The following is a 27536-nucleotide window of genomic DNA, read 5'->3' as shown; positions in this document are numbered from 1 at the left end:
TCCCGCTCCCTTGGCCCCTTCCGGGAGCCCAGCGTGTGTGACCGAAAATGGGGAGTCACTGGTACGCGGAGCGAGTGACCGGGCAGGGCATGTGGGCGCACACTGGGGGCACCGCGGGTCTGTGTGTTACCTGATAACCTGCGACTCTTTTTTTCTCCTAATATTTATAAGAAATTGTTGAAAACCACATAACTCTATGGTCACCTAAAGCATTTTTAGCGATACTATAAAACATTATGAACTCGGCGTTGCAATACTCCGTAGTCTGAGGAAAGGCTCGCAACTGATAAAATGAAGAACAGCACATCCCGTCTTCCCCGATGAGCCTGCGGTACTTGCGCTACATGGGACAGGCAGCAGCAGATGGCTGGGGACAGATGAATGAGTCCCTACTAGGAGACAGCGAGACAGTATCGGACGGCATAATAGGCAGTGGGCTCTGTCCACCAGCGGAGAGTGAGTCACTGAGCCAGTGAGTCATTGCCAAGGCAGCTGGACGTGAATCATTCCCTAGGTAGCTGGTTGCCGCTGTACGCTCCCATGGCACAGCCTTAATAGCTGGCAGAGAACCACGTTCTCCAGTGCTGGGGCTTCACTGGTTTTTATTAACTTCATGTGAGTTGTGACAACTCTAAAGAAAAAGGTTTTCCTTTCTCAGCCGTTTCTCTGTACCTCCATGCTGCCTCCTTCCTTGTGCCAGTACAAGCACTTGCATGGCTGGGTAGTGGACTGCATCAAGTTTAATGCTGACTACTTAGTTTTAATGATGGTTAATCGTTTTTAATTGTGATCAGCTTTAATTTGCATCAGTTTCCCAAGCCAGTTCATGTCCCAGCTACATAGATGCTTGTATTGGTATAAATAAGAAGCTGTGCTTGGGCATGCACATGAAATTGTGGATGGGGAGTGCAGGACCACTAGTTTCAATAGTCACAATGGATTAAATCTGCTTGAAGTGCTAATAGCATTACATCTGAGAGTTTGTGGACTTAGTCCAGCCATACTCCACATTTACTTTTAATACCAGTATTCCCATCCTCCTTTCTAAATGTGCAGTACTAGTTCCTAATTCTGTCTTCTGTTGATTTAATGTTCTTTCTAGTTTTCAGTCAGGTGTTTGATCCTACTTGCTGTTTGCAAGTGACCTGTGTCACAGTGCTCCAGCCAGATATGACTTTTTCTTGTCATGGATTCTGTCTCATGGAGTTTGACTTCCTGATCTTGACTATGGTGTGGTCTCTCAGCATGTCTTGGACCACGTGCTCACAAATTTTGTCATTTCCTGAAGTCTTGACAGTTCGCTTGTCTGCCCCCTCAATTTGTTCTTTTTCTGACTTTTCCAATTCAGGACTTGGCACTTGCTACCAGACAGACTGCACTACAGTCAGAGTGACCCTAACTCACTAGCTGTGACCGTTCTCCCTTGGTTTTAAGGTACACCAGTTGCCTGTAAGAATGCTTCTGAGGCATTTCAGGTGAAGACAAAATAAAAAATAAGTAAATTAAGTATATTCTTTTTTTATTTCTGGGAAGCGTCTCAGTGGATTGGATAACCTATGAAACCACACGAAGTGTTTGTTTGAAAGTTTAAGAAGGGACAATACAGCTCAGTATCACCAGCTGACATGAGGACGGAAATGATCTCAACACTGAGTAAGATGGAATAGTATTTTTCCTGATGTGACAGAAAAGTAGCAGGGTGATGTTGTATATTTGAAGCCAGATCACCTAAAAAGAGATTTGTATTAATGCTGAAGGCTGCAGGCCTTCCTTCAGAGGAGTTTGGATTGCTGATAGATACACAAAAAACAGGTGGAGGAGGGAAAGGAGGGAAACAGTGAAAGCTCTTTTTTGAACTTGACTGACAACTAGACATGAACAAAGTATTGTCTGAGAGACAGGCTGAGGTTTCAGGAAGGACAGAAGGAGATTGTTTTGGATTAGGGGGAGGTTCTGTGAGTCAGTGTTAGAAAGATGTTTGCTGAATTCATGTTTACAACTGAGATTACCCAGAGATAAAGGGCAGGACAGGAGCTGAAGGACCAACAGATTTGAAAATATCCATTCAAAGGGGTTGCACTAATTTAACTAGACCAGTTTTGAAATTGTTTTGATAACATTAATCAGTCATTTGAATCTGGAGGAAGAATGGCTTGGGAAGACAGGAAGGCTCAGATATCATCATATGATTGTAGACACGGGGCCAAAAATTGTTTATGATCTTGTTCCTTTGTAGTAATCTGCTGGCACAACAGGCTGTAACTGGCCAGGTACATTCCTCTGTGTTCAGGAGGAAATTCTGTGTTACAAAAAACCTGTTGTGACTATTGTCATAACCTTTTTTTTTTTTAATGTTAGGTGTGTTACCAAGCCCAGCAGTCAGAGTTCAGAGGTTCTGCATAGCAAAACAGAGCGAAACAGAGCTTTGGGGCAGTCAGAAACAGAATGCAAGCCTGTATGGGGCTGAAGCTGCTCCCATTATCATTGCTATAACCAGCTGCAGAGCACAGAGCTCACAGAGTTAGTGGGAAGCTAACTTACCCGTATTGGTCATATCCATATTCTTGAACAGGGCAAGCTTGATGTCAACAAATAATCATGTCCAGAAAGAAAGATGAGAAAGTATGAATGGGTTTGGTTTTTTTTTTTGGTATGGAAAGGACAATGATGAATTCTCTTTTCTTAGCCAGTCTCTTTACACTTTGCCAGTAGTGCAGAGGGACTGCAGACTTCTTGAAATTTCTCCTTAGGGAATACTTCTTGTGTAGAGGTTTCCTCACTTTGAACAGCTATTTTGGGCAGCTGGAATGATCCATAGGAGGCTGTGGCAGCAAAGTCATTTAGAGCAGCCAACTTACACGAGAGGCATTGCCAAGAAAAATTGAGATTTGAGTAGGGAATTAAAGCTGCCTTTACCAGCCCTCCACCCACCGGGCGCTAACGGATTGGGCTCACTCTTTGTGAAGGAGAACATTCCTTGTTAATATTTATGTAAAAGTTACATTCATGCTAATTCTCTGCATCTCTGCTATGTCACTGTGAAAAGCAAAAACTAGTGTGCTGTGAGGAGGAGCACTGCCTTAGTGTCTTCCTTCCCCAGTTGTTACAAAAGGAACAGGAAAGCAAGTTGCTGCAGAGCCAGGGTAGGCATAGAGAAGGCATGACTTTCAAGGCATTTTTTCACTTCTTTTAGAAACAAAAGCACTCATCCCTACTATTGCCAACCCAGCCCTGCTCCTCCATTTCCATTTTGATTTACTTGCCCTGCTTCTCAGGTTTCTGCTTACAGAAAGGACAGCAACTGCAGCCAGCTTCACAGTTCAGAGAGTCAAAGGTCTCAGAACAGAATTTCTCAGCAAATCTGGGCTGTTCTGCTACATGGTAGAAATTGAAACTGTCATAGCAAAAAGCAGAAATGATCTTTCAGTAATGGGAGCTATTTTTAGCTCAAAATAGTGATTTCAGCACCTAATGCTGTTATTCCCTACTGAATAAATGGATTTATTACCTAGAACCAGGAAATATCCTTCTAAATTAAATGAGGAAGGTAAATGTGAAGAATTGTCCTGTGAAATAATTTTCAGGGTGCCATTATGTTTTCCTCTGCAGCTTGTTGACTGATAGTTGTAAGTGTAGTGCTGCCATATGATTTATCTCATGATAAATTATACTTGCTGACAAAAAAAAGGAAGCACTGACAATTAAGTAACTCTTGTAACATTCTGTATGTATGAAATTGTAAAGCAGAAGTAGCATAATTTTAATACTTGAACAGTGTATTTCTTATTAAAAACATTAAATTACTGAAGCTTCTTAAGGTTTAGTTTGTAGATCCAGTTGCAAATATTGGGCTAATGGAATAATTAATCAAGTACATTTGGAAAAGATGAATTAAATGAAAAAGTTAGGCATTTCAATTTTCAATTTCAATAGGTTATACTTGCTGCTGGTTTATATGTCTTCTTCATAGAAGACCTTCATCCAGGTCTTCTGTAGGCCTGGATGTCATGGTGATGGGCCATAAAAATTCCAGTGCTGAAATGAACCATCACCCACCATTTAGTGATGGGTGTGAAATTTGCTCCTCTCCAGCCACCCGGCAGTAGACCCATGAGTTCACATATCAGTTCCTTTCAGAAATGGGGTGGAGAAGATGCAGGGTCTTGCGTTCATTTTCTTGAGTTCTGTTCTGTCCTTGTTATAAATGATGCTTTGTTCCACACTCCTGCAGTTGTCTAAACTGACTTTGCTCCCATGAACAGTCAATGTACTCATTAAAATCTGAGGCAAAGTATTCACTTCAGATCAGTAGCAAAGTGCAATTTGTATTTTGCCAAGATTATCTTTCATTCCTCTGTATGTTTTATTCCATAGCACTATAGTCCTTTTCTTTATTGTCTTTAGTTTATGAAGAATCTTTTTTTGTTGTTTGCTTTTCATATCTTTTTGAAAGTCTAATTCAGCCTGACTTTTGGTAATTCTTACTTTGTCCTGCCTTTTCTTCATCCCCCACATAACATTTCCTTTGTGCTTAAGCCTCTTTGCCATTTGGCAAATGTTTTGGGCTTCGCTTTTGGTTACTTATTCAACTAGCTCTCTTCAGTAAAACTCTTTCTGCTTTCTTGAGACAAAGTCCACACACTTTAATCCTTTTCATTTCAAATAATTGTATTATCCTCAATATTTGAATTCCTCGGTCCCTGACTTCACAAATAAGTTCTCTGGTTTCTCAAAGCTTGTCTTTATGAAATTTAGAATATTGTTTGCTTTTGGATCTTCTGCCAAATCAATTTTTACCTTACCAAATTGTTGTATATCTGTGAAACTCCCCTTCTGTCACTGGTCAATGGCAATGCAATTACTGTCATGCCTATATAGGTTTTTATAGGTATTTGATTAATGAATGTAATACCCTGAATGCAATAATGAATTTAATTCACAAATACAACATAAATATTTTATCCTTGCTTAAAAATACCTTTAACTCAGTTGTAGTTACCTTCAATTTTTATTTGTACCTAATTTACTAAAGATATTACATTATTCAAACAAAATCTAAACCAGTTACATCTATCTTCAAAGAGGGACTGAAAAAAGAGAATTGAGTAATCCTGGTGTTTCTTATTGGTATTAGTTTTTCAGTGTTCTAAAAGCTTGTGTCAGCCCTTACATTTAGGCAATTAAAAAGTACATGGAAACTGTTGCTTGAGATGTCTTGTTGTTGTGTTCCTGAAAATGAAAAGGCTCACTTAAAATTCCCTGAGAAGATTGTTTTACTGAAGAATAGAATTTAGACATATTAGCAAAACTCACACTTTCTCCCCTTCCCCAATCTCCAAAAGCCCCTGGTCATATGAGTCATTTTAGTCCAGTCTGAAAAAGTCAGTACACAAACTCAGGCCTTGCTCCTGCAAACATTTACACATTTAACTTTTAAACTAAATTGGAGGTCAACAAAACTATGCAAATCTAAGAAGCAATTAATGTACAGAAGTATTAGCAGGCATGACAGAATGAGAGAGGCAGGCTTCTCTTGGCTCCTCTGGAAGGAAGGAATGGTAATTTACAATATTATCTACTGTCTTCTGTTACCAGGGTACAGAATAATCAGAACTGACCTTCAGAGAAGGGGTTCCAGAGAAGAAAATGAACTGTGCCCTTTCTCCTCATCCTTGATCTTCTTGTCAAGCCAGATTTTTTTTCTGCTTATTTTTTCAGTAGGAATTCAGGCTGCCATGTGCTCTACCTTCTTCCCCCATCTGCCCATGGTGAGGGAAACATCACAAAGAATAGAAACATCACAAAGAATAAGATGTATTAGTTAAATTAATTAATTGTGTTGGCATGTACTATGGTTTAATACTGAATGAACATATCTTTATGATCTTTATTAAAAGAGATCTTTATTAAAAGTTTATTTGTCTCATTTCCTTGATGTAGGTTGTTAACAGTTCATATCTGAGACCTTTTCATTATCTTCTGATAAGCAGCTAAACTAAGAAAGGTGCAGTAGGCAAAGAGAAAACAAATAATCTGTTAAAAAACCCCCCAACTCCCAAAAGGTTATTATATTTTAAAGAAGAAATAAAGCTCCAACCTTTCAAATACCCAACCTGGGCTGTATAGAAAACTTTGTTTGAAGGAACCAGCCTGGGAAGGATGTGATGTAAACCACATGGAGGAGTTTAGTTTACACAGAGCTAACAAAGATGCCTTTTTTTTTTTTTTTTTTTTTTATGATCCCATATATGCATGTTTCTCCCAAGAGAACCTAGGTACATCCAAAGTTCAGTTTAAAGTTATATTCCTTTTGTTTTTGCTTAGTCTGTCTTTGAGGTAAAGCAAGTTTTCTTTTAGACTTGATTGAGGAAATCCTGGCTGTCTCCTCTTTATGCTGGTTGCTTCTGCAGAGATTGATTGTGAGCGATTTATAATCAGCCTTCCACAGGGAAAATTTCATATATTTATCAGAAAAAATAATGAAAAAAAATTTATATAGTTTGTAATTGCTTACATTGTTTCTAATTGCTCATTTATATAAAGAAGGGATTTACATTGGTTATATTATAATCAATTTTAATAAGCCAAAGCATAAAAAAACACCAGTTAGGTCTTAAACTAATGAGATTTATTCATAAATAATGAGATTTCAGACATAAATAAATTGGGATTCGACCTCTGGGGTATTTGTCAATGTGTACATTGAAAACTTCAAAACTCTAAAAATGAAGTAAAAAGAAAACTTGAGGCTATCACATGACTAGAAATAAAAATCTTAAATTGAGACACTGAGGGATACTGATAGGATAAAAACAAAATGGCTCTTCACATGGCTTTGAGCACACTTTTATATTTCATCCAGAGCAAGAAAAAAGCTTTTTCTTATATCAAAGATGAGTAGGCACCAGATTTAATGTATAATTAGCTGATTTACAATTGAAATAATTTATTCTACTCTCTGTGACAGCATCATTTAAGTATCTCTGTAGACAATGCTAGAGCTAATCTGCTGTCAGCATTTCAAAAACAAAATCTTTAAACAAAGCTTGTGACTGATTTCTGAAAGTTTCTCTAAGATAAATTGTTGCAGAGAGCGTATTTTTGGATTATATAAAAAGTAATCTGGCTGTTTTAGAGACTGGCAGACAAAGCTACTACACAGTGTTGTGCATAACTGGAGCTCATCATAAAGCCCAACAAGGTGCTGTGCAAAAATATCAGTTTTTCATCGCTGCAGTCTTTTTTTTTTTTTTTCTTTTTCCCTGTGGACCAGTAGTTCCTAATTAAACTGGAATCTACTTTGTGTCCTTACTTTTCATAAATATTTCTTCAGTAGTGTAATACTGCCCCTCCCTCTGTGTTTTCAAAATACTAGCTAAGGTCTAAATTGCACAACTGTCCTTGATTGCAGCTTTAAAATTGTGCACCAGCTATGCCAGCCGTGGTGGAAGACGTACACTGAACTTTTATACTTACTGCTAACTGCAGGTGCAGGAGCCTTTCTGTCATTTGGTCAACAGGGTATCTCTCACCAGTGATTTCAGTCTCTGTGTGCAATTATGTTGTGGCATATATGCTGCCTGGTTATGAAAATACACACCTTAAGCAATACCATCAGTTTAATTATAAGAATTTGATTTTTTTAAACTTAGTGTTTGGAACTTATAACACAGAATCATAGAATCATAGCATGGTTTGAGTTGGAAGGGATCTTAAAGATGATCTAGTTCCAGTGCCCTGCCAGTGGCAGGGACACCTTCCACTGGACCTGGTTACTCAAAGCCCCATCCACCCTTTGAATGTTGCATGGGGCATCCACAACTTCTCTGGACAACCTGTTCCAGTGCCTAACCACTCTCCAATAAAGAATTTCTTTCTAATAACTAATCTAAACCCACCCTCTTTCAGTTTGAAGCTGTTCCTCCTTGTCCTCTCACTACAGGCCCTTGTAAAAAGTGCCTCTCCAACTCTCTTGCAGACTCCTTTAGTCTGTGTCTTTGGAACCTTCTCTTTTCCAGGCTGAATAACCCCAGCTCTCCCAGCCTTTCTTCCTCCCCCTCCCCCGCCTCCTTCTTTCTCCTTCTTTCTCCTTCTTTCTCCTTCTTTCTCCTTCTTTCTCCTTCTTTCTCCTTCTTTCTCCTTCTTTCTCCTTCTTCTCCTTCTCCTTCTCCTTCTCCTTCTCCTTCTCCTCCTCGTGGCCTCCTCTGGACTCACTCCTGTAGGTGCACATCCCTCTCATGCTGGGGGCCCCAGAGCTGGATGCAGTGCTCCAGGTGGGTCTCAGGAGGGCAGAGCAGAAGGGCAGAATCACCTCTCTTTACTGGCCACGCTGCTTTGGATGAGCCCAGGACAGAGCTGGCTCTGGGCTCTGAGCACACGTTGCTGGGTCACGCTCAGCTTCTCATCCACCAGCACCCCAAGCCCTTCTCCTCAGGGCTGCTCTCAGTCCATTCTCCACCCAGCCTGTATATGTGTTTGGGATCACCCCAATCCAAGTGCAGGACCTTGCACTTGGCCTTGTTAAATTTCACAATGTTTGCACAGTTCCACCTCTCGAGCCTCTCCCATTTGACAGAATCACTAAAGTGATAATTTTTTTCTTTTTCACAGTTTAATTTCCTAGCGTAGTTGGGATACTAAATGTTCCATATTGGGTTTTACATGGGAAACTAGAAAGTGTTATTTATGTAGAACATCAGTCAGTTCTGCCCAGGTTCTGTGTACTTCCTCTGCATCAGTTTATTGGATCCAGATTTCTGCATGTTTCTGTTGGTGCATTCTTCTCACCTGTGTTTGTGTGCATTTACTTTGTAGACGGTTTTAAGACATTCATCGCTCTGTGGCAAAAAGATTTGTGGAAAGGCTGATCAGTATTTTCCTTTGGTCAAATGACTTTCAAGTGCTTTCCTGGCTTTCAAAAAACCATGTATCTGAGCTCTTTGAAATACGACAGTTTTGCTAGGAACTGACTGAAGCAATTGCAGATACCACCAGAAAAATGAACCTCATTTAACTTTTACATATGCAGTGCAGATGTTGATAACAAAGATGAGTCAGCCAGGGCTTCCCTTGGTGGTCGGTGTAGCAGAACAGGTAGGTTTAGGGTATGAATCACCCAACATATTTTAGACAAGGATTCATTAAATTTTCTAGGTACACCAAAGGATCTACTTGTTCTACTGGAAAAGTAAGTGGAAAAGTGGCAGTGAAACTATACGTCCAGTCTGGGAAGAGTGAGCAGAGAAATGAACCATCTGTGCAGGCATAGCAACAGTTTTATTACTAATTTTCAGGAACCCTATAAACTATGTTGTAATAAATCATAGTCTATGGAATAATTTATTTTATTAATATGATTTATTTACACTGCTAAGAATTTTGCACATATACTGGATGAAAAACTGCATAAAAGTCATGCCTTGCTGTTTCAGGGATTGAAGGACTGATGCATCTTTACTGGAGAGAAAATATTAAAAAGTTTCTTAGAGAAATTTTAAAAAATAGTAAGAAAGACCCCAGCTGAACATTGACCCGAAACCATTTGTCTTCCATCTTTGCAGCATCAGCACTGGAATTTGCATTATCTAACTGAAAATGTCTGCAGTTCTGATGTCTGCATCTGACTCGGAGTCAAAGCAGAGTTGGTAGCTGACAAGCCCAGGGTTTATAGATGTGGCTCCATGAAAAACTCTGCTGTCAGCCTGCAACAGCTGACACTGCAACACCAGAGTACACTCATGCAGGGCTGCTCAGCCTGACACAGCCCAGCCTCACCAAGTGTGATTGTTCAGGGTGGAGCCACACCAAAAGGTGATGTCACCCTGTGCTAACTTGCACTGCACTCCTCTGTGCAGAATTTTTCCATTCAAGGCATTAGGATCAGTTTCACACATTTCTCTGTTGCACAGTTTTTATTTTCTTTTCCTATTTAACAAAAATCTATGCTTTGCAACTTACTGTCATCAGCACAAGATCTGTAAAAGGTAATGTACATTGCATTTCTCATCTGCATATCTTTTGTATACATGGAACTTAACCAAGTCCTAAAATGATGAGTCATGATAGAAAAATAATGATTTAATTTTGATGAGCTGGAAATAATAACACTATGGAATAATGTTTCTGGCCCTAAAAACCACTGCACCAGGAGGTGAAACTGTTTTGCAGGTCTTGTGTGACTAGCACTGGATGAAGAAATTCAGAGTGAAGAAAGCCACATAAATGAAATTGCATGCCAAAGAGGTGCTGGTCCTGGCCTTCTTCAAAGAGACACCAAAGAGAGAGCCACTCTGATGACAGATAAGCAAATAGCATTCATGCTCTAGAAGTTAGCAAGGCAGACAGTAGGCAATCAATTGGGCTGGAAAATCCACAGTGAACACAGTTGTAGTGCAGGTCTGCAAGATTATCAAGCATCTACTTTCTTGAGATTATGAATCAGGGTGGTGCCTGGGGAACAGAGGAATCTGAAGCGGGGGATGATGAGGTTGTGGTAGGGAAATAGGTTGGGCGCATCCTGAGTCTGCATCTTTGGAATACAAATGGGCATATTTGTCCATGATGTAAACCTTGGCTGATCAAGGAAGATCTACAATACTCACAGGAAACATTTTTCTTTGACTGTTTTTTTATTGAAGGGTGGATAGTGAAACTTGGCGTTTTCTTCCCAAACGCAGAAACCAAAAAGAAGAGTTCCAACTTTTGTTTTAGCAAATGCAATATGAATGTCATTGATTTTCTTAAAATTCAGAAGCCACACACCCTATTAAGCCTGGTCTGAGCAGAATAAGCATGCCATTGTGTCTGCTGAGTACTTTTAGTTCAGGTTTTGTGAGGCCTGCTTGAAGAAACAGGAAAAGCATGGAGTAGATTGGTAAGTTGAGTAGGCAAACATCTGGTCAGTTTCTAAACCATTGTTTGGTTAAGGGAAACACAGGATCCCTTCAGAATTGTGTTCTCAGGAGGGTTATTTGCTGATAGTCAGTTTTCCCATTATTGACCTTGGAAAAAATAATTGGTTTCAAATTAACTACATATATTACTGAATTCTCCTTGGTTTGAGGCCAGAGTCCAGAGGCTAGAGGAGGGTTTGGAAATATCCAGGAGCACAGAACACACTTTGGAAGCAAAGAGAACATGCAGCACCGATGCAGGGAATCCTCCTTTTGCTGCCACCTACACGAATCTCAGTGTACACCTCTAGGAAGGGATCTGCAGAATAAAAAAACTTCCCAAACGAAAATATTAATGGGTATCCACTCGCTGCTCTGCCACAGAACATTCTCTCTGAATTCTTTTCCCTTCTCTTCCTACACTTAGAAATTCATCACTTCAGGCCCTGCCCTTTTGGAGCTGCCAGGGAGCACGGCGCCTTTGCCAGGGAGTGCAGTGCCAGAGGATGGGTGGCAGGAACCACCCTGCCTGCGCTCAGCCAGGGAGGACGAGGTTGGACTCGGTGATCTCAGAGGCCTTTTCCAATCGAGTTGATTCTCTGTGATTCTGTGACAAGTAAAGGACAAGGCAGATGGGGCTGCCTGGAGTTAGAGACGAAGCTCATGGATGGTAAGGGCAGCCAGGACTGAGGAGGGGACTGCGAGTCAGAACAGAGGACCAGGGTGTGTGACGTGTGGTCAAGCTTGTGTTGTACAAGGACATGTGGTCAAGCTTTAAATGAAAGTGTTTGTACAGAAACGTCTGTTTTTCAGTCAGCATTGTCATCACAAAGCAAACCTATTCTTATGCTAAACGAAACTGCCGGGGTCTGGTTGCTGCTAACATTAGTGTATTGGCACTCAGCACACCGGTAATGCACTCTGCAGTTTTCCATGCTCTGGGAGAAAAGCCGAACTGGTGTGGTAGAACAACTTCGCAGGAAGTTAATTTTGCAATTTAAACATCCTTATTGAAAGCAAGCAAATAAAGAAACAATGAGCGAGTATGTATGTGATCAGGAATTCCTCAGTGCTTTTTGGCTTGATAGATGAATGGGCTAACCCTGCTTTTCCCGGTGAGGCAGTGTGGTTTCTGGTTTCTGTGCAGGTACCCAGAGGTTTGCTGGTTTCCCCGGCTGGGTAAGCAGGCTGCTAAGGAACGTGGCTGTAGCTGCTGTTCTCAGGGCGCACCGGGAATTACAGCTCTGCAGCCATGGACATTTGAGAAATTCCAAGGAGGAATTTGAGCCTGAGGGAACGCTTGTTTCTTTTGCTCCATGTCTCCTCAACTTGTCTAAAGAGCTGATTGATAACAGATGCACCTATCTGCCTTTCTGGTTTTATTGAAGCATGTTGTTCTTCTGCAACAGGATTTTCTCCTGTGATCTCCCCAGGATATTTCTCCCTTTGCTGAGTACACTCATGGTCAGCATTCTTTGTGGAATAAAGAGGCTCTGGAGGTCTATTATCTCTTGTTTAACCCGTTTTCCCCCTTAATCTGCATCCATCCTTCAGCAACTATGGAGACTGCAGTTTTCTAGGAGCTTCCATCAAAGGAGAGATTGTTAGATTTTCTTGGTAACAAGAAGGAGAAGGAATTTGGAAATTCCTGGAACTTCTTTTCCTGCAGGAATTTCTGTCCCTTTCCAAACAGCTGGCTGGGGTAAAGGCATTGCTGCAGGGAAGCTAAATTGCTGGGGATTGCCTGTGAGTCCTATGAAAGGGGGAACTGATGCAGTGGATCTTAAAGCAGGAGGACTGGAACAGTCAGGAGTCAGTGTCAAAGTCAGTACAGGAAGCAGTGGTTATGTCCCCAGCATTGTAATGTCCCCAGCAGTGACAAAAGCCCAGGTACACACAGTTGCAGGTTCCCAACCATATGTACCGGGATGACCAAAGGGCATATCCTCATGGAGTGAAAAAAGCCTGGGAACCTAAGAAATTTATGTGGAGGGATTAAAAACGAGCCAGAAGGATGAAAGGGCCATTTTTCTATAGGTAAAAATATATATTCTGAGAAATCAGAATTTTCCCCTTGTCTCCAAGCTGAAAAAATTCCAGCTACCACTAAAAGCCTTCCTTTCTTATGCTAACAGACAGAAGAAAAGAAAAGGCTATCCCTTTCAAGTGAAAAAAAAAGTCAAGTTCAAGCATTCCCACAAAGGGAAAATCATACATTTTAAAGTAAGATGCAGTAGGATATCCTTGAGCTCCTATCCCCTTTCCTTGATGTACTTGACTCTTTGTAAATCTGTCTCTAATCCCATTCTGTTTCAAAAAAAATCCATGTCTCTCCACACTAAAGCCTGCTCTGTCTTAACACTCTGCACTCTACTTGCTCTTCAGAGCTGGGGGCTTTGATCCATTTCAAATATGAGCTGTTTGGGGGGATTACATCATTCAGGCAACACAAAAGCTGAGTTTTCATATCAGTTTTGTGGTGGAAATATGGATGGAGATGACAAAAGTTAACACTTTGATTGCTATAGAGGATGTATTTGTTATAGGTTCAAGACAGTAAATAAAAAGCCACTCAGAACTACGGCAGCCCTATGGAGGTTGACCAGCAGAGCATACTCTCTGCAGTGTCCTCTCATATGCTTGTCATGATGATATACCAATCAAAACCAAATAGATTAAGGATCAGTAGTCATCTGTAGGTCACAGAAAAATAAATGACAAGCCCTTCCGAGAGGCCTTGTTGTACCAGAGAAACTAGATACAGAGAGCTTTGGCTTCTTAGAATTGCATCCAACTTTAATAGAAACTGCAGTTATTAATGGGCTGTCACATAATAGTACAGAATGACTTGAGCAGGACTCTACCAAAAGCTCTGGGTGAGCCCAGTTTAGTCAGGTGTTAAATATGATTAACTACAGTGGCTTTGGGTGGCTTAACATTTTATTTCCAACACCCAGTTTCTCACAGTGCCATAATACGTGAGGCAATCTGAAGATAATATGGCTATAGATTGTTTTAAATGACACAAGAGCATTTAATGGAAAATGTATTAGTAGTATTAAAAATAAAGCAAGAGTATATATGATTATTAACAATAAATAAGAATGTGTAAAAAGCATAATACAAAAGTAGCATTCTCAGTATGAGAGTAGAGTGGTTAATTTTGCCACATAATTCCAGATGATAATAGGAGACTATACAAAGGTGGAAAACATTCTGAATACATTCCACACACAGCTCAGGAGCTACGTTGGTTCAAAAAACGATAGAGAGAACAAACTTCTTATTCTCTGTATTGTGTGCTGCATTTCTCAGAGTCACAGTTGGATCTGAGAGAAACCTTAAGTCCATCAGTGAAATGACAGAGTACCTTCCTGTCAAACCCTCCCTCCAATGCAATTTCTTTCAAGCCACAAATTTGGCTTCTGAGCACTGGATTTGTTTAGCTCTTCTGGGCTCGTGCTCCCTCCTGTACTGATTGTCTCACAGTATGTGAGATTTTATGCAAATGACTACAAGGTATTTGTGTCTGTGCAGGACACACCTTGGACCAGTTGCTGAGCACTCCTGCATTTTCTGCATAAATGCAGTAGCAGTAGCAGACAGGCATCTCACTGAGGTAATGTGAAGGCAGGGTCTGCAATCCCTGGTACAGCACAGCCACATGTTTATCTGCTTGAACTCAGGGCAGTGAGGAACACGTGTGAAATGCTCTGGACCAGGAGTTAACAGGGTGTGTTTTAAAAAAAAAAAGGGATATACCATTCCCTTATTTTTTATCAACGAGGGTGATGGTGCAAGGTGGGCTCTACCAGACAAGAGAGTGCAAGGATAATGGGACCTGCTGCAGCCTTCCCAAACACAGTACCAAATGGTCCTGATGTTTTGTCAAATCTTTTCTGAGACAGGGTGAACTTCAAGTTTGCTTTGTGTCTTGACTTTCAGTAGGAAGTGCTGGTTTTTTGCTTCAGGGGTAGTTTGTCTTTAGAGTTCTTCTCAGAAGTTTCTGATTGCTGAGCTGGGAAACACACGTCTTCCATCAAACTCTCTCTGTTATACAAGGTTATTCTAAAGGAAAAGCAGGGAAGGGTAGCCATAATCCCATTAACTCCAGCCAGATCACATAATTATTAGATCACATAATTATTATGGCTGTCAATGTGCTGTCCCAGAATTTGCCCCTACTCGGGATACTCTTATACAATTCATTATTGGGAGATCAGCTCCTGCCGCTTCTTTTTGGTACTTGCCTGTCCAAATGTTTTTATTCCAGTAAATGGAATCTTGGCTAGAAACAGTAGGTGAATTCAGATCTTAATGTGCGATCTTAAGTCTCATCTAAAGTTTTTTTAACGCTGTATCTAAATTATTTAAATAAAGAAATTAAATGTCTTGCTTTCATATGCTGGTACTGCTATTTTTATATTTGCAGGCTATTCCTTTATATATATATAGATATACACACACAGACATATATATATATATATATATATATATTAATTACAGTGGAGCTTTCAGAATGACTTCAGCTTCAAATCCTCTGAGAAAGATATCTGGGTTTGCTATTCTCATGCAGAAATTGTCCCACAGGATCAAATTATTTGATTTGGATTTGTTATAAGAATACAAAGAAGAAACCTCCTGCCAGGATCAGAGTGCTGCAAAATATTTGCATTCCTAAGACATTGTGGATTGCCTAGGTGGAGCTTCTAGCAAGTATTAAGCCACTTCTGAACTCTCTAACTCTGATGCTGCCTTTGGGAAGACTCATTCTGTTCTTAACTCTATTAGAAATTTGGGTGGCTGACAGGCACAGCATGGGATCACTTGCCCACCATGTGGCCATGGGCACTGGCGAGAGCTCAAATATGCATTATTGCCTGCAGGTTTTGGTTCTCCAGATCTACTGTGCTTGTCCACAGCTTCACAACTCAGCAGGACAGTGAGTTCTGAGGACTGTGTGATTCAGGCAGAGGGAAAGGGAAGAGCAGACCTTTACAGTGGCATGTAAATATGCAGAAGGCACGGCGCTAAGCCGCACCTGAAAGTCACATCCACAAACTGAATGCACTGCTAGAAGCATCCGAGCAGGTAAGCAGCCTTGTTACCTGTGTTAATGCAATCTTATGATTAGTAAAGTTTAATAATTTTATGTGTTATGTATTTATGCATTCTATATATATTTGCATATAGCAATGAATTCTGGCTAGGTTTCTTAAGTAAGATACTTTTAAAATAAGGGGTATAATTTTGAAACATATTGTGTAATAAATAAAATGTTGTGATTGAAGGAATTTAGTATCAGAAACTATCCATTTATTCTGCTGTTTTGCTTGGTTTCAAGTTGTATCCTTTCAAATTGCCACCAAAGGGCATTCAGGAGACCTGGCTACATCTGGGGGCTATAAGCACCCCTCAGTGTGGCACATTCCATGTCACACAGCATGGGAACAACATAATAACTTACAGCCCGACCCTCCCAGCTATCCTGCAGCTTCATTTGGCCCTGCTCAGTAGTTTTTGTTTTCCTTTTGTTTTATTTGGCTAAGAAAGGCATCCTAAAACTACTTTAAAATTGTACTATTTTACATTGCAGTGCAATTAGATAATATTAAATTAAAATGGCCTTATGACATGATAGATAAAGATGCTAATTTTTTATGTTTATATGTTGGGCTAGGATACAACACTACTTCATGCTGTAGATTATGACAAAATTTCTTATTGTATTAGAGGAAAATTTATAGGAATATCCCATCAGTGAAAAAAAACCCTTTAGAATGCTATAAATGTGCTTGCACGGGGGGGTTACCTGCTTAGCATTATTGATTTTTCCAATCAATATAGCAAGTATATTACAGAAGGCTGTGTGCAGTCAAGGCTTTAGCACGGTTTAGATCTGTTTACATTGGCTTAGCTGTCAGCAGGGCTGCAGACAGATGTTTCCTTCCCAACACAGCTGGAACTGATAAAGATCCAGCACCTGGTTGCTTGTCACCATCCTGCAGCAGGTTACTGCACCCACACTTGTTGTGTAGCTGCTCCTTGGCTCATCCCCTTGGATACCTCACTGGAGGTTGCCTGCCAGCCTTGCTGGCACCAGGGACCTGTTTGGGGTCAGTCTGGCAGAACTGTGGTGGTGAGTGGCCTTTTGCAAATGGTCAGTGATAAAGGGCTGGGGAGAAATAATGACTCTGAATGGAGCAAATGTTTGCAAACTTAATTTGTGCTCACAGTATAAATGTGTAGTCATAAAGCAAACGGATAAAAATAGTTCTAAGTTGATGTGAGAGAAACCACACACAAAAATTGAACTTGTTTGGTTAATAGCGCATGAAATAAGTCCATATAGCTTCTGTATGTAGGAAAGAGGTCCTGAAGGGGATTTTACGTGACTTGCCTGCTGAAAGCTCTGCAATGCTTAGGGCACAGCACTTAGATCTGCATTTTACACATGAGCAGTTTGAGATGGGAAGTCAAATTCCCCATATTCTGAGGCTTTCTTCCATATTTTATCTTTATTTCCCATCTTGTTTCTCATATATGTGTCCAGAACTTCTCTATTAGCCCCTTTCTCTATGAAAGTGTACGATGTGCTCTGCTGCCTGACCAACAGGAGCTACAGCACTGTATATTATTTCCTCATTAGTAATTTACCAAATTTACTCCCCTTTTTAAAATTCACCCAGAATTTGTATGACCACCAGAATGCTTTCAGACTTTAAGTTCTTCTGAAACATATTTTTGACACTAGATGGATTTTTCTACTATTTCAAGGAACTGGCATATTTTCAATGCAATCCAAATTGTTGCCAATCATAAATAAATTTATTAGGAATGCCACTGAGTTCATCACATGTCTTTGTCTTCCTTCCATCAAGGTCATGCCAAGGTGAATTTGCATCTGGAACTTTTTTTTCCTTTTTCCCATCACTTTTAGTGTGTTTTGGAAGGGATAAGCATGACATGTGGAATCAATATTCAAATAATATAATGGAAAAGAGATTATACAGAAAAGAAAGTGTGCAATTTTATCAGGTTTTAGAACAGGTATCATGTTACTTGTACTGTGCCAAAACCATTTCTTTTTGCATCTGAATTCAGGTCAGGTACAACCTAGGACACTCAAAATGTGAAAAAATAATGCACTTAATAAAAGCAGAAAGTATAGTCATACATACACTGCCAATGATTCTCATCTGTGGATATTCAAGTAGAAGATCTTTTGTATGCAGGAAGTCCTAAAGGAAGTGAAAATCTTTCATTCTGTGGAATTGTATAGTATGGACCTTATGAATACTTTTTTCTTTTTCCTTTTTAATTTATATATAATCCTGTCTAGGATTAAATATAATTCTGACAATTAACTACAATTATATTTGTTTGGGAAATGATGCCTAACTGCTAGGGCAGAGACATTTAACAAGGACACATGTTCTGGCTCCTGAAATGTTCTCCCGGTGTCTACTAATTTCTATATGAATCCAAATAAATCAACCCCACTGTGCTTTTTCTGCTAAATGACTTTGGAGATTTCCCTTGAATATTGTAAATGGTGTGGAAACTCCTGAGATCAATATTTTGCATATTGCCCATACCTTCCATCATTAAACTTTATTTATAAATTTCTGGGAACTGTATCTATTACATTGTCAAAGGATACTTCTCTGGGACTGTAAGCCTCAGGAAACAGGGCTTAGGTAACATGCTGTTTGCCTACCCATCTTGTCAGACCTTCTCTAATAACTTTAGAATCTGTAAGTTCATTTCAGTTACATTTGGCTCAGAAACAGAAAACTTCAAGCTATGAAGTTCCTCCAAGTTTTAAGAAACATAACAGCTCAGTAAAGGAAAGACTACTTCCTTCAAATTACTGCTCTGACTGAAAGGCTGCTGCCTGAGCTCAAAGGTTATTTATTATGTTGGGTTTGCTGGCAGCCAGCACAAGCTCAGCTCAAAAGCAGCCCCTTGGTTCTCACCCAGCTGGTAGCTGGGAGGCAGGAGGAAGGAGCTGTGGGCACTGGGGGGAGGGAAGATTGATGATGGGCAGTGAACCTGAGGTGTGGACATGGGGAAAGCATAAGGAATGGGGCACAGATCCAATTCTGCCAGGGCTTTCCATTTCTTAAGAGCAGAATTGATCTCTACTTGGGAGTGACTAGGGTCAAAAGCAACACATCAAAATTAAGCAGACTGAAGTGAGCTTAGCACCAAAATGGGTTTTTTAGTGTAACCAGCACAACAGCCACCATTTCAACAAATTTTCTTTATCTTACTTTATCTTCTTTCTCTTAAGCATCCAGTTTATTACATACAAAGGTTGGGATTTCACTACTGAGAACAGCTTGGTAATCTAATGCCAGTCTATTGTTATTGTTTCTGTTGCCATTGATAGCACAAATATTTCTATTGCAAGCATGCTTACTTCTACAACAAGCATGATAAAATTACAGCTCCCAGTGTTTTGTCTTATGCCAGAGAATCCATTGCAAGTGATGGACTCCATGGGTTATATGAAGAAAACTTTGTTTGCACTAGTAGCTATAATTTTGCAATAATAAAGTACTACTAAGGAAAGGACTAATAAAGGAATGGTTAGTACTCAGAGTGCCCACAGTTACTAATTAGATTTGAGACAGCCCTACTAAGGATGTCTAAAGATGATTGTTCCTACTTTATAGCCAGAAGAACTGAAACACATGTGATGCATTTTTTCCACTTTCCTAACAAAGTGGTTTGAAATAGACTCTGAATTAAATATGTCTCTGTTAACTTACTATTGAAGCTCTATTTAAAGAATGTACTAAATGCACTTCCTAAAATTTGAGTCTCCTTACTCTGAGATGACAAACAAAAAAAACCCCTTTCAATGTTTTTTTTTTTTTTGCTTTCCAACACTCCTGAAAAGCTCGTGCATGTGTAGAATCCAAATTCCTGCAGTTCCTCAGAAGTCTCAGGGTTACTGGAGGAGATTGTTTTACCACAGGTTTACCCATCAATAGAAAAACTTCAGTCAGGGGGAAATTTTGGTTTGGATGTCATGGTACAAGACTGGGTCTGTGCAGAATCAAACACAACAGTTTCAGATTAAGGAAGATAAGAGATGAAAGCTCAAGTTCATGTGACACCCCATGACACTAAGGAGAGGTCAAACTTTAGAATGATATTATAGGCTGTTGGTAAGGATTCTGCTGGAGAGTACAGCTGTGCCCAAGGTGGCAGGGTAATTTTGGCTTTACTGGCCTCAATTTGTTTGCTTTTCATGACAGCTGGACATACAGAAGGTGCAGGAATTTCCACAGCTGCACTGCCTGCTGTCTGTCTGTCATTTGGTGCAGCTCTTGCAGAAGCCACATATGAGCTATAGGTTGCCTATGCCTGCATTAAAGGTTGGAAGAAGCAGCACTTTTTTTTTGATTACTGGTTTGTTAATCCCTTTGAGATCCATACTGCCTTCTTGCTGGCACCAGCAGATGGGAAAGAGAAAATGAACTGTAACTTCTTCCACTAAGTCCCTAATAATAAGAATTTGGTTGTTTCCACCTACAGCATTGAAGAAGAGAGACGTGGCAAAGCAATTAGTCCAGTAAGATGCATCCCATTTCCTTCTCATTCTTTCCTCAGAGCTTTTTGTGGGTGGTAGGTTGACCCTGGCCAGCCACTAAACACCCACCCAGCTTCTCCCTTACTCCTCCTGAGGTGGGATGGGGGAGACAACTGAAAGGGCAAAAGCAAGAAAAAGGCACAGGTCAAGAGAAAGACAGTTTCATAAGGCAATGAAAGAAAAAAGTACGAAGAAAAAGAGATGGAAAGGAACACACCACCTCCCACGAGCAGACTGATGCCCAGCCAGTCTGCAAGCAATGGCAACTTTGCAAAACCTCCCCCCCAGTTCCATAACTGGGTGTGATGTTACACAGCGTGCAGGACCTCTTTGGTCAGCTCACGTCAGCCTACGTGCTGTGGGGGCAGAGTGAGAAACAGAGAAGGCCTTGATGCTGTGAGAGCTCTGCTCAGCAGTAGCTTAAACACGGGTGTGTTATCAACACTGCTTTGGCCACAAATCTAAAACACAAAACCACACAGGCTGCTGTGAGGAAACTTAACCCCCTCCCAACCAGATACAATAGGCTACCAGAGGCTACAGGAAAGCAAGGGCACTTCATTCTTCAAGGAAATATTAACGTGGAAGTTAAACCTACTTCAGCTTAGGTGCATTGCTTTAACATTTTTGATTGCTCTAATTTTACTGAGTGACTGTGTAAAATTGGAGTGAAGGTAAGACAGAAGCAAGTGATAAGAAGTTAGCAACAAGGGCATTCATGTTCTGTAGTAAGGGTGATTGTGAATGCATCATCCCCATGCTTCAAGTCTCATTTCTGCATCTTCTGTGAGGCCACAGTCACCTTCTCCTTGATACTTCATCCAGCCAAAAGCACTGTAGGGGTTTGACAATAAAATTTTTGAGGTCTGGTAGCAAGGGCTTAAAAAATATTTTTTTCTTCAGCAGTCAGAGCTTAAGTCTTTTCTATATATGGCATTAACAATAGGGATTTGACTCAGGAAATTTTTTTTCTGATTTGTATTGGCAATATTGTAGCCTGAAGTATAAAAAGATTTTGGCCAGTTCTTTTTTTAGGCTGTTGAGATTTGATTGAATGCAAATTTTTTACTGGTTGATGGACAGAGCTAGTAAAACTAAGTGATAGTTTTAGTAATACTTTTATATAAAAGTTCTCCAAAAGATGGGAAAATATTCTACCTTGCATTACAGGTAGAAAACCTGCTCCGCAAAGAAATATAACCATGCAGGACAATGGAACTTCTGGTTTCTACTCTCATTAGACCATCTGGCTTTCTTTTAAAATTCAGAGTTGCTCAACTTCTTCAGCATTGTGAGCCAGCAGCCAATGCTGTCATTTCCTATTTGGCTGTAAATACAGTTCTGGAATCTAGATAATTTAGGATTTTGCCACTGAGGCACAGATGGAGTTAGGAAATAATAAAATTAGGGTGGAAATAAGAAAACCAGAACTTCAGCAGCATATTGAGGCTCTCAGCATAGGAGTTCTTAGGTTTTTCTAAATCTAATTCCACCATAGTTACACAAAATCATTCACAGGCAGGAGGGATTTAGCTCTTGGATCACTTGTTTCTTTTGTTAGCATAGCTCCTCATATTCTAACAAACTGTGTTCCAGTAAATTCCTGTGCTGGAAGTTTCCTCTGGACCATAGTACACAATAGTTGTAAATGACACAATATTAATCAAATATGCCTTTTGTCTCAATTTAATTTTTTCCATTTATCACCTCCCCTCCCCCAAATAATTTATCCTCCCAGTTTCAAAATCCAAATGTGTTTAGCCTCTCCCCACAGGATCATAAGAATGGCTGTAGTAGACAAGACCAGAGGCCCAATGAGCACATGATTTAAAAAGTATCTGAAAAGGGCAAGGAGGTAGCAAGAATCCCTTCTGTATGCCTTCCCATCTTCCAGTAATTTGAGTACTGCAGACTTGTTAAGACAGTGCCAGTATTTTGTATTTAAAAGCTGTCAATGTATTTGTATTTTGCCATTTCGATTTTCTGGGTTTTGGTTGTTCAATCCTGAAAATTACTGTAATCCTTATTACATGGACTTTGAGATGGGGTAACTAGAACCGAAAGCAACATGTAAGTAGTGCACTGCACTATAAATGTGTTTTACATTATGTTTTCTTATCCTTTTCCTAAAGAAGTTCATTTTTCTCGTGGTATTAGTCACTTCTGAGCACTTCTGAACTTTCTCAGAGAACTACTGCAGTCACTACAGTGACTGCAAGGCTTTTCCTGTTTGACAGTATCTTTTAGAATTTGTGGTGTCTGTATGTTTTTATCTCCTTGTGCATTATGCTGCTTTGTGCTTTGGAATACGGCTTTTCAACCGCCACTGCTCACACTGTTGTGGAAGCCTCTCACAGTACCTTTCAATCAGCTTTAGGTCTGAATTACTAAATATGTTCTTCAAACATTGTCACATCATCATTGGTGCTTTTTCCCAGTTCATTTATGAACTGTGAACAGCTCAGTGTTAGGTATGAATCCTCATGGGACAACCTTTCTGTCATGAAAACTCACAGTTTACTTTTGTCTTTTGTCTTTTAACTGGTTAGTCCGTCAACTGAGGGTCCTTCTTATGCCATACAGAATAAGATACATGGGAAAATAGGTCTGGAAAGAAAAACAAGAACTCTAATTCTCATCATGTTAATGCCACCTTACCTACAAAATTTCTGACAGAGGTTTAGCTGATATTTTCTTTAAAAATTCTAATTATTTTAATTTTAGTCTAATGATTACACAGTATCTTCAGATGATTATGTAATTGTCTTTATCACTCAAAGGTTTTCAAATATATACAACTGGTGTTTATTATTCCTTGTCCCACGTCTCCTACCATGAGATGATTTATTGATGCCCTTATGAACATTTGCTGTTGAAAACATTTGTAATAGGGCATCAGAATCTGATTGGCTAGGAGCAATACTAAAGAATAATATACATTCTCTTTATATAAATGATGTACATTGTATAGACCGGTCATCAAATATTTTTCTATAGCTGGAGCTTGCATTTAGGATGGATTCTGCCAAAACTTATTATATCTAAGGAAAAAGTTGAAAACCTAAGAGTAGAACTCAATGTGGTTTAGGTTATCCTTTTAGCACAATTCCATTTCTTCTGTGGGAATGAATTTAACAGCAGAAAGCTATCAGAGCAGTTTAGCTGTATTCTCCTTTATATGCTTCAAGAATGAGCAAAGAAACATCTTTCCTTTTTCATTACATGGTACTGTCTTTTCCAGTGGATTCTAATGCAAAGTTTAGAATCACTTAACTTCCAAAAACTTTAATGACTGGCAAGGAAATACAGTGGATGGAATATGATAGTGCTAGAATGAGAATGCCAACAATGCAGGAAGACTGAAACCAAGAATACCAATGAAGACAAGGGAACTCAGTTACACTGACTGTGCAGCTCCAAAGGATGACATTTTAGGCTGCTATATTTGGAATTAGAGTTTATGCTTTCTCCATAATTATGGGCAACTTCTACATTTTTGGAATTCAAGGCTTTCTCTAAATCTCTGCTTTGGAGGTATTGGTTTGCCTTCTAAACCAGCTGTCATACTGATTCTCAAATGTGAACACAAAGGCATTAATTAGTAGTATCCTCTGGCTTTTTTTTTTTTCAGTCAAACTGAAGCCAGCCCACAATATTGCATGCTGCTCCCCAAATGAAATAAGCTTGTGCATCTTGTTTCATAATTCACAAGCACTAAGTGGATATCCTAAGATAGATACATGTGGTTACACTGCTTGAGCAATAAGGTTGAGGTACAGAGGCATAATGAAGAACTCTAACACAGTGAGCAACGCAGAATTATTTCATTTTAATTAGTTCACTTTAACCACTTTATTTCATATAAAAAACTATTTTACTTTGCTGTCTCCCACTGTTTTTTACTTGCTAAATTCTGAATTACCTTGATTTTGTCAAGTAAGTGTTCATACTTGCTAGTCTGTAAAGAGAAGGTAGGGAATAGCTTTTGCAAGGGTTCTCTTAACATGGAGTAAAGCAGTACAGACTATTCTGGGACCAGGTTCTTGGATTATGCTCAAGAAAAGCAGCACAAGGTTTCTCATTTAGTACTATTTGGATTATAGTACTATAAAAATGAATTAGAAAACCCCCAACAAAACAGAGCTAGCCAAAGAATTATATCATGAGTGCATTCCCTTCTTTCACTCCTAGCATGCTTTCCAGATTTACTGTAAAATGTGATAGATATAATAAGGTTAATACTTTTACTATAGGGGTTTAGAAGGTAATTGACATAAAAGATTCCAAAATTCAGAGTTTTACTGGGAATCATAACATATGAACTTGAATTGATATAAATAATTTGGGGACTTTCTAATCTATCCCTATGAGAAATCTTCTGGTATTCTGTCCCACTTTCATTAGGCTCTTCACACTGACACTAATATGTTTAAAAATCCCAAGTATATCTTTACACATTCTGGAATAGGTCTGTTAGTTTTTCTCTGCTTATGAAGAGACGATAGTACATATGAGACCTCTATTCATGCTAAGGTTTCTCTGCTTGTATCCCTTGGAATTCTGAGAGCCATCCTTCCACTCTGAAGTGATGAAACATCAGCTTTAAATGTGACAGACAGAAGTCAACACTGAGTGCATGTATTTATTAATATCCAACTCAAGTTCTACTGGAAAAAATGCTATCTTGATCCCTAAGAATCAAAAATTTTCCATTATATTAACAAGTATAAAGAAAGCAAATTAAGAAAAAGTGCTGCTACTTCCAAATGTGGCCAAGAAAAATGAAAAAATCCCACCACTTCTCTTTTGGTCTCACTAACAAATGAAGAGAGAATTCTAAGAGATTGCCAAGGAATGAAGCATGCTGGAAAGAAAATAGGAGTGTATTTTAAGTGCAAGGCAATCTACAAAGAAGAACAAAGTTCTGCATGTATCACTTTCTTGACATTGAAGTGTTAAAAAACAAATTTTTCCGTTTTACATTTGAAATTCATGACTCATCTGTGTTGGAGAATTGTTTAGAGATCTGCTGAGGATACTCAATTCCTCAACTTTCAGTTTTGCTTGATATATCTTTCACCTCTAGTGAAACTTAACCACAGTGACTTGAGATTTCGACGACATGGTGATTCTAATGAGTGACAATGTGGCATCTTCATTTAGGCTGGCAGGCTGAAAAAAGTCCTGCTTGCAATTTGCAATCCCATAATTTTCTGTTTTCTTTGCTAGGGCTACTCAAACTTTCTGCATCAGCACAATTAACAAATGATATGGCACTGCATATTAAAAATGTTAGAAATGAGTACTAAAATTGGTAAAACACTTTAAAAGAAAACGTGAATAGTATTAAATATGTGTTACTGGTATCACAACTGTTCCACTAACTTGGAAGAGCAATGGAAAAGTCACAGTATTTTTCTGTCTCTTTCTCTCAAACGATTTGCTGCCACTGCTCTGTAAATGGCTGCTGGCTGCTGCTTCTCCTCTGGGAACCACCTGGAGAGGAGATGCCAGGCAGCTGTTTTCCAGCAGGTCTAACAGCCTGTGCCCACACAAACAGTTTTTTCCACCTTTATGAACTTGGAACAGAATCCTGCTGTATACTCCAATCTCAAGAAGAAATAAATGTGCCCATTTCCATCTTTCAACCATAGTAAAATTTCTGCACTAATGAGATGGCAGCCTCATTCTTACCAGCCTCTAGGCTGGCCTGTGTTTGAAGCTCTTTAATTGGTTCTGCACTTTTAGTGGCTTTTGTGTGGCCAACATACGGATTCAGAAAGTAGAAGTGGGGCTGAGTCACAAGAGAAAGAATCAGGGCACAGATCACGTTCTGTGTTTTTCACTACCTGATTTGTACCGGTCCAGCCTTCACTGGCAGGGCTCACGAGGGGAATGAGCAGAGCATGGCTTGATTAGTCCAGCAAAATCAAGGCTGTGTGGGGATGAGACTGCTGTCTATAAATACTTTTGGCAGGGGTACACACAGGAGAGCGGGAAAGGCTACTTCAGGACAGTATTTGCACAGGAAGAAAAGATGGAGCTGGTACTGGTCACAAGGAAACGTAGGTTTGAGATTTTTAAAAGGCTTCCAGCTGTCAGAGAGGTTTCTTTCGGACAGCCTCCCAGCAGCAGCAGTGAGGGCCAAAATATTTACTGGCAAAGCACAATTAATTTATGGAAGAAAGGATGAAATGGCTGCTTGTAACACTAGGGAGCTGTGTACAGTATAGGGTGGAGGGGAAATTATACTGCCTTGGCTTACTAGTGCCAGGTTACCATAACGAGGGTGCTCTTAGCCCTCTCTCACCAGCACTCTGGACTTAAGACAAATTATAATAAAAGACAGTCTTGTCAGTCCATTGTAAAATGAAAAGAGTAAAAACAAACGTCTTAGTGGTGAAAATGGGAAATAATGGCTATTTTTCTTGGTCAAAGAGGGCAATGGGAACTGCTTGAAGAGTTTATTATTACCAACAGCAAAGTAGTCCATATTCCTATTCATGTTAAAACTGCCAGAATAAATCTGGGTAAAATAACCTTCTACAGATAAGGTTTCTTTTTTATGTCTGTGTCCATTTCTTCTCAGTGTTGGTTTTGATTACTAGGTGACCAAAGATGCTAACACTTTGCAAAATTTAAATAGTTAGCTCTAATTTTAGTAAATGTCTTTCATGTTGACACTGAAAGATCGATGGTGTTCTTTCTCCTGTTCAGGAAAATTGCCAGCTCATGAGCAGGCCTTGCTCAGAAAGATCCACATCTGCAACTGCAAAGCAAAGCACTTGCAGTTCTCTGGAAAATATTACTTTGGTCAAGGAGTGATGAAGTTTTCTGAGAATTTCAGTTGCTAGCTACCTGTCCCAAGGGAAATTCTGAATCATCTATTGCCTTCTGGAAGAAATAATCACCTCAAAATGGTTACACTCCCGCCTTTCCTTGAGAAACAAACTTCTGGCTATGACCTCATGACTTAGCTATGCACTAGTAATCATATATAGCACCGTACCTTATCGTGCAGTTGACACCTCCCTGTGCTT

General features: G+C 39.7%; 1 long non-coding RNA gene across 1 annotated transcript; it reads right to left on the bottom strand.

Moving 5' to 3' along the window:
• Window positions 1-5092: 5092 nt before the first annotated feature.
• LOC135296507 (uncharacterized) lies at window positions 5093-11318 on the bottom strand. The gene is made up of 3 exons (XR_010358597.1): window positions 7477-11318; window positions 5619-5759; window positions 5093-5229 (listed from the first exon to the last, which is right to left on the bottom strand). It is a non-coding gene; the product is annotated as an uncharacterized LOC135296507 (long non-coding RNA).
• Between the last annotated feature and the right edge of the window lie 16218 nt (window positions 11319-27536).

Source organism: Passer domesticus, chromosome 3 (genome assembly GCF_036417665.1).
Source record: "Passer domesticus isolate bPasDom1 chromosome 3, bPasDom1.hap1, whole genome shotgun sequence".
NCBI classification, from domain to species: domain Eukaryota; kingdom Metazoa; phylum Chordata; class Aves; order Passeriformes; family Passeridae; genus Passer; species Passer domesticus.
Note: the sequence above shows the minus strand (reverse complement) of the source record. Positions and strands in the feature narration are given on the sequence as shown.